Raw genomic sequence first — 12,531 nt, 5'->3', positions numbered from 1 at the left:
TACTGCAAGGTTAGTATTTTTAACTGTACTTAACTTGAGTAAAAGTAATAACATGTCATTTTTCTTCTAAGTTTAAAAAATAGCGTATGATTTAATATGAGGCATGTCTTTTTTCTTTAAACAAAGGCAGCTGTTTTTTCAGTGTTTAATAAGTTTACAGAAATTTAGACATTTATTTCACTTTTAGAAACACAGAATGCGGGAAATTTATGAGACTCCGGAGATTCTCACTTATCTTTTCTTTATGTGTCAGATAGAGTCTAGAATCCAGTCCATTTCATGTTACTTTTATATTTTATATCAGAATATTCACACATACATAAAGGGGAAAATTCAATCTAGAAAAAAATACCGTAACTTTGAAGTAATATGCGCTGCAAACTTTGATGTACTGCTTCTTAGCTGAAAACAGCGAGCTTGTGCAATATTTTTTTTATAATTCTTTTGACAGATCCATAACACGGTTTATTTAAATATATCCTTGTGTGTGTGTGTGTGTGTGTGTGTGTATACACGTGTATAAGTATATGTCTCTAAAATCTTTAAAATTAACCTTAATTGTTCAGTTATTTACCTTTAGGAATACTCGTTTTAATATTTTAATATTTTATTTTATACACAGAGAGAGAGAGAGAGAGAGAGAGAAAGTCTCACTCTGTCACCCAGGCTGGAGTGCTGTGGCTTAATCATAGCTCACTGCAGTCTCGAACTCCTGGGCTCAAGTGATCCTTCCACCTCAGTTTCCCGAGTAGCTGGGACTACAGGTGCTCGCCACCATGCACCATGCCCCACTAATTTTTTGTTTTTTGTGGAGATGGGGTTTTGCCATGTTGCCCAAGCTGGTCTTGCACTTCTGGGCCCAAGCCATTCTCATGTCTTGGCCTCCTAAAGTGTTGGGGTTACAGGCGTGAGCCACTGTGCCCTGTAATCAGATGACATTGTCTCAGATGTAACTTTAATTGATAACGCCGATAACTGGAGAATCTTTTCATGGCTCTTGATCTTTTTGTGCCTCAGACAAGTGGGTTAATGTCTCTGTATTTCTCAGATTCCATTTTAACAATGATAATTCCCATAGTACAGGGTAGTTAAAAGGATTAAAAATAAAATTGGTGGGGTGATTACATAGATAGGGCACTTTTAGGCACTGAGTTGCTGGAGGCTACAATTAGTTGAAAATGTATCAGCTGGGAGAGAAAAAATATTTAATACTTGTGTAGAGTAAGAGACCTCAAGAATACTCAGTAGCAGGCGGAAATACTCTAGGAGGTTCGGCGGTCAGGGGGAAAGGAGGGTGTTGTGGATGTGGATTTGCATGGACATTTTAGTTGTAGAATGTTCTGTGGAAAGGGTAGGCTGGACTAAGCTATGTGAAGATCTGTTCTTACATAATCTAATGATTTCTCCAAATTTGAGAAACAAGCAGCTACCATGATACGAGTTCCCAGTATACGACACTCATGACAGGCTTTCACGTATTTTCCATGAAATTTTACAACATAACTTCAGGGTAAGTCTTATACAGATTAAAAAAAAAAAAAAAAAAAAAACAACTGAGGTCTAACAAGTCAAGTTACTTGAAATTCAAGGGCATTGAGTAGTCAGTTACAGGGCTGGTGATCAGCTTCTGACTGTCTGACTCTGCCTTCTCAGCTATGCCAGCTTTGGGATGGAAGCCTCCAGAGCAGGCATTCTCAGCTCTATCTAGCACTATTGGTGCTTTGGGCCCAATATGTCTTTGCTGTGGTGGGCGGGTCTGTCTTCTGCACTGTTGAGTGTTGAGAATATTCTTGTCCTCATTCTACCAGAAGCCAGTAGCATTCCCCTAACTTCCTTTCCAGTTGTGAAAAACAGCAGTGTCTCTATAAGTTGCCAAATGTAAATTGTCCCTAGTTGAAAAACTATGGAGGGCTTTTCATCCATTGAAGAGAATCTCTAAAATTAACCATAATTGTTCATTTATTTACCTTTAGGAATACTTGTTTTAATATTTTTCAGAGACCTTCTTTCTCAGTGAGAACAGATTGAGTCTGCAGAAATTGAGCCATGGCCTGTTATCTTCGTCTCTACCCAGCTGTGTGTGCAGGAAGCTCTACTCTAAGCCTGTGCAGCCAAAAAGTCAGGGGCTCTGTCTTCTGCGTTTCCCAGGCTACGGCTGTAGCCCCACCCAGGAAGGCCTGGCCGTGGCTCTTATTTTCCCCAGACTCATTTGGCAGAAGCCCAATTCCTGACAGGCTTGGCCTAGGGCACTAACATAAAGTAACCTAAAGTGGACTAGATTCTAGACTCTACCTGGGCTCCTGAGCATTCTACCCCAGTGAGTCCTCGCCCCAGCAGCTTGTAAGGCAGAGCTGACAGTGCTGGAGGGGCTACACCACAGCCCCATCCCCAGTGTCCACTTGATGACCTGAGTGTCACTCCTGGTAGAGCTGGCTGCTGTCCTGTCCCCAATTCCAATGCCGTGCTCCAGAGTGAGAGACAGGTCCTGAGGACTCTGAGTGCTCAGGGTGAGAGACAGGTCCTAAGGACTGAGATGTCTGCAGCTTTACCTACAGAGTTTGTCTGAAAAATAGCCTGGCAGAGTTCATTTCTGAGGATGTCGTTGAGAACACTGGAGAGCTTGGTGGTCACCATTTCAGAGGGCAGAAACAGCAACCCAGCTTCTTGGAGAGTACTGGATCCAACCTATCCTGGGGCCGGGAGGCTGTGTACATGTGCTAGGTGCTCTCAGAAGCAGCTGCAGTGGGACTCGGGGCAAATGTGGAAGGACTCCCTGGGTGATGAACAGCCCTCCATGATGTGAGAGCTCACCAATCCAAGGGGCTTACCCACAACCTCTGAGCTGGCCAAATGATACATGGTCCTCTGTCCCCAAGGTGAGTCCTACAATGCTGAGCTTACACGTGACATCACAGGCATCCGTGTCAGTCTGGAAGATGGTTTGCACACCCAAGGTGATGGTCTCAGGAGTCAATGGAGAACACCTTCAAGCCACCCATCCACCCATCCCTGACTGAACACGGGCAAAGTCACGAACTCCCTGAATTGTGAGAGGTCTCCAAGCCACATACAGCCAGTGATGAAGCGTGGAAGTCCAACTAGCTAAGCCAGCCTGAGCACCACCTCTTGTCACAGGATCTTTGGGGTGTCACTTTTCCAGCCAGAAACCTCTATGTCCCGTGGCGCCTTTGTCTGAGTTTTGCTCAGGCCTGCTGGGCTCATTCTGCCTACTTGGCCCAGCAGACTTCGTTCAGTTTGTGCTGCCGGCCCGGATCCCACACCTGCTGAGGGCAAGCCAGGAACAGAGCGGCAAGAGGTGTGTGAGCGAGCGTGGGGTCTGGCCACTGCTCACAGCCAGGCATACCGACTGTGGTAGGGCAGGCAGCTCCAGGTGCTGGCTGTGTGTGAGGCTATTGCTGAACCAGGCGCTCTGTAAGCGGCTTCCACTGCGGGCACCAGGAAACATGGCCCCAGGAGGCTTGGAGACACTAAGAACCACAGAGCCCCAAAGAGGATGTCACAGCCCTGGCTCAGTGAGCTGTTAGGTCTGGGCTCTCTGAAGGGCCACAGCTCTTCTGTCCTTCTCATTGCTTGCAATATGGCGAGTGGCAGGGCGTGTTTCAGCCCTGTTTGTGTTACAGCTCTTTCATTCCCACCATTCAGCTGGTCCTAAGTTCTTGTCCCGCATCCAGGAAGAACAAGGTATATGGACAACAGGAGGGTAAGCAAAGCAAATAGGTGCTTTATTGAGCCACAGTGCAGCTCTCAGGAGACCCTAAGTGGGTAGCTCCACTCCACAGGCAGGTCGTCCGGATGATTGCAGCTCTTAGTGGAGAGGACACCCGGAGTAGGTAGCTCCTATCAGCAGGCAGGTTGTCTCGTTGAGTGTGCATCCCCCAGCGGAGAGGGGACCTGGAGTGGGTAGTTTCTCTCTGCAGGCAGGTTGGCTCGTGGAGTGTGCAGCCCCCAGCGTAGAGGGGACCTGGAGTGGGTAGCTCCTTCCCACAGCTGGTAGTCCCAGTTTCTGAGTGAGTCTGGCTGAAACTGGCCTTTTTTATGGATTCAGAAAGGAGGAGATGCGTGCTGATTGGTCCATGGACAGCCATGGCGGGCCTGGGAACAGCACTATCTGATTGGCTGTATGGTCATCAATGAAGTCTGCACTCCTGGCAGTGGACTTCACTGGGAACTGGCAGCCCGGCCCCCAGGCTTCAGATTGTTCCTGGCTTGAAGGTGGGGTTTCATAGGGGACCTGCCTGTTTTTGCCCAGGAACTTGTCTGACTCCCACCATCAACATGCCATGTATGGCTCCCAGGCTGTTTGTCCCAAGGGGTGCCTGCAGGCCTGCCCGGAGCCACTCTCCCACGCTTGTTGGTGACCAAAGTCTGGAGGGGGCCGAGCCAGCAGAGTGCCGGGCATGTCAGCACTGCCCCGAGCACATGCATACCTGCCAACTCGGAAGGGGATGGAGATCCTGCCAGCTCCGGGGAGCGTGCAGCCCTGGGCACGCCTCCCTCACTACAGCTGGCGTCTTCGCAGCCGCCACTCCAGAGGGGCCGCTGCTGCCATCACATTGATCAGAAAGTGGTTTACATGGAGCCAGGAGCAACCTCCGGAAAGCCAAGAAAAAGAGAAGGAGACTTTGCCATGGTAGTTCAGCCCGGCGACTGCAGAGTCTGAGCAGGGGGCCCATGGCTGCATCCTGCAGGGGGATGGATTTCCTAGTAGTAGTTCAGCCCAGTGAATATAAAAATAAACAGATGACTGAAACAACAAACAACCCAAGTGTAGTTTTATTTTTTGTTTTTTTGTTTTTTGTTTTGACATTTGTATATTGCAGTTGCAGCTGTTCAGTAAGTCAACTCTTGGTTGAAGTGCTGAGGTGGGGGACTGAGCTATGTGTTCTTGTATAACGGGTTTGGAGTTAGATGGACCTAATCGTGGCACTCTTCACTCACTTGGGAGACCTTGGGGTACTTTACCTCTGAGGCTAAAATAGGGACAGTTTTTCCTTCTGTCTCACAGGACATCAGATATTGTATATAGGCCATGCCTGGCATCTCATGAGTAGACGCTTAGTGAATTTTAGTAACCTTCCCCTTTTTGGGGGAGAGAGAAGTGACTTTCCAGTAGACATGTATAACTCCATACATTTTTCGAAGAAGGGGTAGCTGTGGGCAAGTTTGGAGTACAGTATGGAATAAACTCCATGACTCCTTCCCTAATTTGGAGTGCTATGTCTGTTTCTCCCCTGACAGTCTTTGGGAGGTATTTTCTAAATGAGCCAAGCCCCCAGTGTGTGTGCTTGAATTAAATCTCTCCCATGCCTCATTCTTCTCCTTGCCACATTTTCCCTGTCCTTCTCTCTCCTCCTCTCCGCCCCGCTGTTCTCTCTGATCTTGATTGGCCTTTGAGGTTCCTGACAGAAAAGAGCATTATGCTTGCAGAGGCAACATATTTGCGGAGGCAGCGTCCTGCCGCGTTGAGACTTTGAGAAGACCTGATACAGGCTGTTGGTCACCTACTTCCTGTGCGGTGGAGGCGTTTTCCCATGACAGGTCCCTCAGGGGCTTCCACCTGTCTCTGGAATGGGACTTTCCCTGTCTTCCAAATGGTGAACAGTGAGTTCTCTTGGTGATTTTTGAGGCTGGGCTATTTGTATGATCAACCCCATACTATTAATAGGTCCTTCTAGAACCTCTTATTTTCTCTTTCACATTTGTTTGCCTGTCTTTACTTGTTAGACTGTCACCTAACACTGTTAAGGTCAGTAGGAAACTTGGTAGCCAGAGTAATGCTTTCAGTATAGTAGGTGTTCAGTAAATACTGTTGAAATATGTGAGAGCATATGCTGTGTGTCACCTGTGCTGGACTGTGTGAAAGTCACGCGTCTTCACCCAGAGTTTCTGGACTCGGCGTTCCCACGGAGTGTTTCTGGACATTTCCTGTAAAATCTTCATCGAGTCTTCGTTTACTTTCTTCAAGATAAAAGTAAACCTTTCCTTAACATACCTTTTCTTAACCATTATTTAGTTATATATTTGTTGTTTTAATTATGAGTACTTAATAGTATTAGTTTAGCCATTTTGAATTATTTTGACCACTGTATCATAGTATTTCAGTTGCTTTATGCATTAGGTGATCTTCATCGGACTTTATTAGATCTGTAAAAGCTTAGTCATTTCTGTGGGAAAAATGTTTCCTGAATGCTGAATGACTTAGAAATGACCACAATCAGAAGTTTTAGGCTGTTTGCTACATGGCTGCGACCTCTAAGCAGTGAGGAACTTTGAAAGGCCGTTCACCTATTTTTTCCTTCTAACAGTAAATTACAAAGTTATCTTATGACTTCCAGCAAAGTTACAAAATTGCCTTACGACTCCCCAGTACTTAAAGTCATACTGTCATTACTGTTACTGTGTAAAGAACCTTTTATTTAATGCTTCCGTTTTGCTCTGGTAATCACTTGCAAGCTGACTGAGCTCAGACTCTCTTGCTCTGGACAGAGAGAAAGGCCAGGAGCTCTGTTATGGCTGACCTTGGCTGCCAAGGTAGGGAGGAGCTACAACCGGCCAGTAACTTTCATGCACTGGCTCTGTCGGATGAGCACAAGCTCATGTCAGAAACTCCCCAGAGCCACCCTGGGCCTGGGTGGCATCGATTCCTCGTGTGATTCTGAATGAAATTGATGAATGGGAGCAAACACTGATATTCTCCTAGAATGGCAGTGGGAGCCAAGAACAACTGAGGTGAGTCTCCTCCTCTGTAGGTGTTGAAATAGGTGTTACAGTGTGCTTCCCGTAGTGCAATACTTCGAGGTTAAGTCCAGTTACTTGCTTTATTTATCTCTTTATTGCAAACACCAGATGTTTGAGTCATACTTTTAGGTTGATATTTATTTAATCTAAATGTGTTTTTAAAACAGATTTTTAATCTCTGGGTTTATAACATGATTTTTATGCCATTCTGTAGAATTTGTTTGGGAAAGCATCTTAACATATTTTTTAGGTTTCTGGAATCAAATTTTAGATTGTGTTGGAATTGTCGTTTCTGAGTTTAAACATTTCCATCAGTTGCTGGAAAGGCTGGTGTGTGAAGACCCCCTTCTGGTCCAGTGTAGTGTCAGAGGTCTCTCTCCTGCATGTCAGATTAGTTGGTCTGCTGAGCTGCTTGATTATAAGCATTAGCCAGTATAATACTGAGTTCTGAAAACTAGACCTTACCTGATTGTGACCCCGAATTTATTCAGTCTGTTAAGTTGTAGTCACTAGAACACATAGTACTTATTGCCTGAATCTTGGCTTTCAAAACCTGGAGGAAAAACCATTTTCTTCCCTGGTTTCTTGTTTTTGCCGTGGCTGTGCTGTGCAGCTATACATGGTGTGCTTCAGAATCTTTCTAGATTTTCTCAAGTTGTACATGAAAGATTCTTTGCCAATAAGCATATTTCGTTTAGTCTAACTGATGCAACCTTCTCCCTATAATGTTAAGTAACTTTGTTACTTAAAAACAGAATTAAAATTCAAGATTTGAAAGTATATTTGAAATATTTGAAACTTCATAGGGCTTTTTTATTAAAAATCTATTTTTAAAAATCTACATATTATTTAAATCTGATTGTTGCTTCAGTACCATTGTAGTATATTAGCACTGTTGAAATTTTGTTCATTTCCAAAATTTAAGACTGTTCATGTTTGAGAAAGGGTGTTATGAAGCAATTCACTTGTCAAATGTGAATATTTTTATGCCAGTATAATTGAGTTATATAGATACATATTAATAGGAAAGATAGATTGCAGTTGTATTAGCAACCTAAATTGAGAGCTTTAATTTGCCATTTAAAACTTACTCCTAGAGTGAACAACACCTTTTTAAAAAATATGTTTTACATTGAAATAATTAATGACTCCTGGGAAGTTGCAGAGATAGTACAGGGAGACCCTGTGTGTCCCCTTCACCCAGATTCCTCCAGTGGTTGACAACTTACCTGTAGTAGAATATCAGACCAGGATGTTGACACTGGTACAGTGTGTGCACGTAAGGCTGTGTTATTTCATCTTGGGTGTGGGTTCCTGTCACCACCAATGCAGTCAAGGTGCAGAACTGTTGCACCACCCTGAGGATCTCCCTCACACTAGCCCTGTGGGCTCTGCCATCCCTCTGCTTCCAGCAACCTTCACCCTGGGTAACCATGAATTTGTTCTCCATTTCTATACATTTGTCATTTCTGGAATGTTATATAAATGAAATAAACCATTCATGACCTTCAGAGACTCTTTTTTTTTTTTGAGACAGAGTCTCACTCTGTCACCCAGGCTGGAGGGCTATGGCGCGATCTCAGCTTACTGCAACTTCTGCCTCCTGGGTTCAAGCAATTCTCCTGCCTCAGCCTCCTGAGTAGCTGGGATTACAGGTGCATGCCCCCACACCCGGCTAATTTTTATATTTTTAGTAGAGACGGGGTTTCACCAGGCTGGTTCAGGCTGGTCTCGAGCTCCTGACCTCGTGATCTGCCTTGGCTTCCCAAAGTGCTGTGATTACAGGCATGAGCCACTGCACCTTGCTTAGAGATTCTTTTTCTACTTAGCACAACACCCTTGAGATCCATCCAAGTTGTTGTATAAGTCAACAGTTTGTTCCTTTTTTGCTGCTAACTAGGATTTCATGGATGGATGTACCACAGCATGTTTTAAACCATTCATCATCGTTGGTTGGAGTTTTTTGTTGTTTAGAGGTTTTTGTTATAAATAAAACTGCTTTGAACAATTATGTACAGCTTTTTTGTGGACATAAGTTTTTATTTCTCCAGATTGATGTCCAGGAGTGGGGTTGCTGGTTTTTATGGTAATTATATGCTTATTTTACGACTGACTAACCCTTTTCCAGAGTTACGTTTTTGTTTTACATTCCCACCAGCAATGCCTGGGATATCTAGTTTTGCCATATCTGGCCGATGTTTGGTGGTATGTGTAGCGGTGCTTCCTCGTGGTTTGCACGTGCCGCTCCATTGTGGCTGTGACGTCGAGCACGTTCTTGCTGCGTGTTTGCCATCCTCAGGACTCTAGGAAAGTGTCTCTTCATGTCTTTGGCCCATTTTCTAATTGGATTTTTTTTTTAACTATTGATATTGAGAGTTCCTTATATATTCTACGTAGGCGTCCTTTGGTCAGATACGCAGCTTACAAATATTTTCTACTAGTTTGTAGTTTGTCTTTTCATCTTCTGCAAAGATCTTTACATATTCAAAGTATTTAATTTTATCAAAGTCCAATTGATTTTTTTTAATGGGTTATGCGTTTGATGTCCTGTTTAGGAACTCATCTTCCAGCCATATGCCCTGCGGATTTCTTCTTGTGGTGGCTTTTTTTTTGTCCGAAAAGTTTTACGTTGAGATCTGTGATCTATTTTGAGTTAATTACTGTATAAGATGTAAGGTTTAGGTCAAGGCTTTGGGGTTGTTGGGCTATGTATATCCAAATGCTCTAGCGTCATTTATAGTGAAGATTCTATTCTCCATAAATTACTTTGGTGAATGCATCAAAATTAGTTGCCATACTTGGATGTTGGGGGGACTCTCTCTGGGTTCTTTATTTTGTTCCATTGATCTGTGTTTCTGTTCCTTCTCCAGTATCAAACAATCTTGGTTACTGCAGCTGTCTGAAAAGTCTTATAATCTGGTGGGCTGATTTCTCCCAGTTTTTCTTCCTTTACCCCCCGCCCACTTTTTTTTAGCTCTTCTAAACAACTTTTAGCTCTTTTAAACAATTTTGCCTTTCTATACACATTTTAGAATAATCTTGCCTGTATCTTTAAAGCAAATCTTCATGGGACTATGATAGTCATGAAGTAAAGACCTGTTGGCATTTTTGGGTGACCAGGTTCTTCAGTTGCTAGTCTGAGATAAAAAGGGCAAGATGAAAACAGGAAATCACCACTGTCCTTTCTTGATACCCAAGGACTTGAGCTGGACTGCACTTTTCCTGCTTTTCTAGAATCATCATCATGTTAAAAAATTTAATGTTCAGCATTTTTTTGCTTTATTTAGGAAGAATAGGAAAGAGTACATCTGCTCTATCCTTCTGGAAATAAAATTCCCTTAAAGTTTTTACTCATTTTCTATTTTTTAAATTGGATCTTAAACTTTATTATAGGAATTTTCACTGCATGAAGCCATAGTGTAATGGACTGCTGCATCACCATTGTCCCCTGGAAAACTTCTCTTTAAATAACCAGACTTGTTTCATCCGTATGTCTCATTTGGATAAAGTCCTGTGTATAATTTGATTGCATTAACAAATTCAGCATTTACAAATTACAACCACAATTCCATTATCATACCATAAACTATTGAACAAGAATTTCTTAGATCAACACTTGGTGAGTCTCCCGGTTTCTGATTGTCTCACACACCTCTTCTTACAGTTGATCTGTTCTAGTCAGGATGCGAGGGCCCTTCTCTTGCATTTGTTACAGGTATCTCTCAAATCTGTTTTTATCTACAACAATTCCTTATCTTTGTTTTTTTATTTGTTGAAAAAACAGGGTTATTGGACATAGAGAATATCTGATATTCTAGATTTGTGTGAGTGCATACACAAAACAACTATATTATTAATACATTTCTTTATTTCTTGTATTTTTGTTAACTGGTAGGTGGATCTAAAGGGTTGGCCATACTCATTTTCAGTTTTCTTTTAGCTTTTCATTTTTTTGGTGAAAGAATACTACAGCAGTGCTTCTGTGTAGTCCTGTTTGTAACTGTAGGCAGATGTCTGCATGTCTGTCTTTTAGTGATGAATAGATACAGGTGCTATCAACCGATCTTCCCAGTATAACGTTCTCCACCAGGCCGGGCGCGGTGACTCACACCTGTAATCCCAGCACTTTGGGAGGCTGTGGCGGGTGGATCACGAGGTCAAGAGATCGAGACCATCCTGGCCAACATGGTGAAAACCCGTCTCTACTAAAAATACAAAAACTTAGCTGGGCGTGGTGGCACGCACCTGTAGTCCCAGCTACTTGGAAGGCTGAGGCAGGAGAATCGCTTGAATCCGGGAAGTGGAGGTTGCAGTGAGCCGAGATTGCGCCACTGCACTCCAGCCTGGCGACAGAGCTAGACTCTGTCCCCCCCAAAAAAAAAAAAAAAAAATTCTGAAACCTCAGAAGTCACCTGGATGAATTCTCACTGTGATTAAACTGTGAATTATGTTTTATACGCTGTTTTTTATTTTTTAGGAGTTTTTTAAAAGTTTGCTATAATTTGGCTTTTTAATTATGTAAAATGTATCTGATTTTAAAGTGAACAGTATAAGATATATTCAGAAGTCTTAGCATCTATTCCTGTTCCCTTCCTCCCTCTATAGGTATTATACACACATACATGCACACACAGATATATGTGCACACACACAGAAGCATTTGCATGCATACAAATACACTCACAGATAGAGGAGCACACATAGAAACACAGATTTGCATGCCCTCACATCCGTCACACAGATATGCTTGCATGCATACATAGGTACACGTGTGCACAGATATGTTCACACACCAGTATGCACACACAGAGAAACACACAGATCCTCAGGTGCTTGTTCACAGTTATACATGCATATTATACACAGATACGCATGTACACAAACATACACGCAAGCACACACAGATACATATATACACATGCATGTGTGCACACAGATATGCTTGCACACACACAAGTTAGCCATGCATGCACACTCACATATACATGCACACACACAGATACACACATAGATACATATCCACACAAAGATGAACATGTATGTATATAGTTATACATGCATAGAGATATGTATGGACATACACAAATTCTCTCTCCTCCCTCCCTTGTTCTTAACTATAATGTATTTTTCTATATATAATGTCCAGCACCTTGCTTTCTTCATTTCACAGTCTATATCCTAGAGATCTTTCCATGTCAGTGTATCGAGGTGATCTTGTTTGCTTTACTTTCTTCTCTCTCTCTATTGCCGTATGTGCTCTGTTTTATTCAGCTAGTCCTGTTTGTTCCCCTTTGTTTCACAACAGTCTTCTGTTACTATAAATAATGCTGCAGGGAGCGGCTTTGTGTGTATGTCATTTTGTGCTTTTGCTATTCCATTGTTAGAATAGTCTCTGAGAAGTGGGATGATAGCATGGCCAGAGTAATGGATTTTCTTTATAGAATATCTTAGCACGTTTGAAACTGGATAGGCCTGTGGGCATATGGTAACAATTACCTTGGTCTTAGCATTGTAGTTGTGCTTTTATGATTGAACATTTTTTATGATGGTAAATCTGATATTTTATTAGCAAGATAATACCATACACTCTTGGATATTTTTGTGTGTTTGTTATTTTGTTATTATCAGAACATACATTGAAAGTAGAAATGATCAGTGCAGTTTTTCTAAAATAGAAGACTGATTAATGTTAAACCTAATAGGCAAGAGCAGCAAATAGGAAATGAGTGATTTAAAAGAATGTAATGGCCTACATCTTTTCATGAAACTTGT

General features: G+C 42.7%; 1 protein-coding gene across 50 annotated transcripts in view; it reads left to right on the top strand.

The window, feature by feature from the left end:
- ATP9B (ATPase phospholipid transporting 9B (putative)) overlaps positions 1–12,531 on the top strand; it is a 296,871-nt gene that overhangs the window by 86,433 nt on the left and 197,907 nt on the right. The window lies entirely within an intron of this gene.

Source organism: Macaca fascicularis, chromosome 18 (genome assembly GCF_037993035.2).
Source record: "Macaca fascicularis isolate 582-1 chromosome 18, T2T-MFA8v1.1".
Classification (NCBI taxonomy): domain Eukaryota; kingdom Metazoa; phylum Chordata; class Mammalia; order Primates; family Cercopithecidae; genus Macaca; species Macaca fascicularis.
The sequence above is the reverse complement of the archived record's forward strand: the minus strand, read 5'-3'. Positions and strand labels throughout refer to the sequence as shown.